The sequence below is a fragment of the Montipora foliosa genome, chromosome 14 (genome assembly GCF_036669935.1).
Source record: "Montipora foliosa isolate CH-2021 chromosome 14, ASM3666993v2, whole genome shotgun sequence".
Classification (NCBI taxonomy): Eukaryota; Metazoa; Cnidaria; class Anthozoa; order Scleractinia; family Acroporidae; genus Montipora; species Montipora foliosa.
Window position 1 is genome coordinate 22,552,475 of NC_090882.1, and position 3,426 is coordinate 22,555,900.

Genomic DNA, 3,426 nt, shown 5'->3' on the forward strand with positions numbered 1-3,426 from the left:
CTCCTGTAACCACCTGTGCCAAAAATGACGGACAAGTTCTTGGACAAGACGCCATCTCTTTCTTGGATTGAAAGTTCCAGTGTCAACACTATCAGGTGCAAAATCTACCTCCCATTTGACCATGTAAGAAATGATTCGGGGTGAAAGGGGTCAGATTAATAGGTTCGCTTGACTGGTAGGTTAATGGTCTGGAGTTGATTAAACCTTCTGCTCCCACAATTGCGCTCAGAAGTTCCTCGTCTGTAATATCCGCAAAGCATCAGGATGGCATAATTAGCTAATTAGCTTTCTTCGCAGACCTGATCATGATTTCATGTACCCCGCTAAAGTGTGGGGCAAGAGGAAGGAAGGGGGGGGGGGGGGGGGTTAAGTGCTACTGCACCCCATGACTACTCATGACGTTCTGAATCTTTTTACGGTCTAAAGCTCTCAATTCTCTCAGTTCATTAGTGCAACCATCAAAATTAGTGCCGTTGTCAGACGATAGAGACCTTACGCAACAGGAGGCCAAGGAGGACGGCAACTTGTGTTCGCGAGAGGACTAGGTCGAGCACGCGAGCTATGACGTTGCCGTTTTGTAAACAAAGAGTTGATTTTAGTGGTGAGTATATTTCGGCTGGCCAGACCAGCCTTCTTCAGGTACAATGAAAGTTTATATTGGATTTCTTCTATGCACTTATATATTGTAAATTGATGTTGACCACAGACCACAAACCCGAGTGACCACAGAAGCAATATATATGTACATAGAGGCAATCCAATGTATTATTCTTCTTCTAATTATTATTATTATTATTATTATTATTATTATTATTATTATTATTATTATTATTATTATTATTATTATGTAAACTCTCATTGTACCTGAAGAAGGTTAGTTTGGCCAGCCAAATCGGCTCTTGCTCAAAATATTTAGTTTCTCAACTCATCAGCCGATCAGATCAAGCCACTGATCCAACGTACACCGACAGGAAGATTGTGCACAGCTGCTTGCTTCAAAACTCTGTAAACAAACCTTTCGCAACACAATGCATCGCCAGTCTAGCTACAACTTTTAAGTGCTTAATGTGCAGCAAAATCGGAACTTTCAGTGACTAAAAAAGCAGTTTTTTAACAGCAAATGATGTGAACCTACAGACAGCGGAGAACTTCCTCGACAATCGATGTTAATACCGACATACGGGGGAAAAACGTAAATCCGGAGGGGATTTTGTGTGTTTAAGTCCGAAAATGGCCTCCTTTAGAGATGCAAGAGGCACCACTTACGATAGCAAACGACATGACTCTCATAGACGATGAAGAACTGCTTCTCCTGTACGACTTGAATTCATCAAAGAACCTCGACATACCTTACTGGAGATACGACAAATTCGATCTCGATACCTTGACAGACGCCGAATGCAAGAGCAAATTTCGGTTTCACAACCACGATATCTTAACTCTTCTCGAAGTGTTAAATCCCCCTGAAAAAATCATTTGTGAAAACCGTTTTTACGTTTACAGTGATGAAGCTCTCAGTATGTTTTTAAGACGATTTGCATATCTATGTAGATACGAAGATTTGGTATCAAGATTTGGAAGTGCTGTCCCGCAGATCAGCATGGTTGGGAACGAAATGATCGGTTTAATCTGCGCAACATGGTCATTAACTGACTGAGTTAAACCAGCCATGTCTATCACCAGCAGATCTAGTCACGTTGGCAGATGCGGTTCATCGAAAGGGAGCTGCACTTGAAAACTGCTGGGGATTCGTAGACGGTACCGTGCGACCAGTGTCGATTAGAGTAAACTTTTTGGTGAACGTTTTTGTAGCATCAGGTCAGCGGTTTCACTTGGCTCGTGTTCTGTACATCCGCCATCTCGTGTGTGTTGTACCTTTGCGATAACACTTCAGTTTCTTTTGCCTATTTCTGTTTTTCAAGATTAACTTCTTCTTATTTAAAACTTTGCTAAATATCAGCGTTGAACAGCATTTGGGATTAGTGAAATAAACTCTTTTTTAATTTTTAATCTGGGAGTAGCGTTAATCGGCTTTTCAACAACCGCACCCAGGAGTTCACCAGTGAGTGCTATATAATGGACACAAAAGGGTTCATTTCATTAAATTCCAGAGTTTTGTTGCTGCAAATGGACTTATTGTGAACCTGTACGGTCCAGTCGAAGGTCGATGACATGATAGTGGTATGTTGGCAATGTTTGGTTGCTGCCAATGTTAGAGGTTCATTCCATATCACAAAATGGTCAACCCCTCTGTCTTTCCGGCGACCCAACTTACCCTTTTAGGGTATATCTTCAGGGACCTTACAAAGGTGCTGCCCTGACACCACAGCAAGAACTACAGTCCGACGATGGAATAAACTGCAATACCTCTGGCTTGTTTGACAACCACTTTCTAGGGTACATTCCCTGCAGAGGTCCACAGCTGCGACAGCTGGTTGTACAATTCCACTGCTGTCTTCACATCGGGTAATGAATCCATGCTGTCATCCGTATAGGTACAGTCTTTGGATTGTTTCAGCTGCAAGAGGAACTATGGACTGGTGTCTCCTGGCATGGGGCTTTTCAGGAACAATAACAGTTATAAAATAATAATTTACATAGTTATTTGAATTATCTACAAGATTAAAAAATAAAAAACGAAAATAACTACTCGTCACTATATCAATTACGTAACTACTCATCACTATATTAATTAATGATGAAATGGTATATGAAATGAATCATATGAACTGCGGATATGAAATCAAGTGAAGCTATGATCTTCGCAGTTATGAACGCAATTTTCAGGCTTCTCTACGCAATTGTAAAAATTGCATTCATAACTGCGAAGATCATAGTTTCACTTGACTATATCAATTACTCCCAGAAAAAACCCTTAGAAGTTTGTTCCTTAAACGCTTCTTAAAGATTGTTTCGTTACTACAAAATTTTGAATTCGATTCCAAGGAATTCCAGATGCTGACATTTCAGTAATAAAAGGTTCTCTGTCCAGAGGCAGTTTTAAAAAGAGGGACATTTAACAGTTGGGAACTCCTGGTTGCGTATCTATTTACATCAGAACGTTTGGTGACAATAGTGCTCAGGTGAGCGAGCCAAGATAGCATTTCGATAGTAAAGCTGACTGGATACTGGAAGCCACTTAAGGACGGAGCCTACTAATTCAAAGGTTTTTTTTTCCTGGTTTATGATTATGCGGGAAGTGTAGATCTTAACAAGTGTTACTGAAATCCAAAGAGAAAATTGAGGGTAACCGCTCATTTTTCAAAGATAATTCACAAATAATATTTGTAAAAAGCTTTAAAATACAAAGCAATGTATGGCGTTCTTTCTAAAATTGAAGCTTAATTATCTCTCAAAAATGCATGGTTACCCACAGTTTTCTTTTTGGATACCAAGAGTACTTACTAAGGTCTACTTTCGCCGGTT

The 3,426-nt window shown here is 40.1% G+C and overlaps 1 pseudogene; it reads left to right on the forward strand.

Moving 5' to 3' along the window:
* Nucleotides 1-611: 611 nt before the first annotated feature.
* LOC137984256 (uncharacterized) lies at nucleotides 612-2,649 on the forward strand (annotated as a pseudogene).
* The last annotated feature ends 777 nt before the right edge of the window (nucleotides 2,650-3,426 follow it).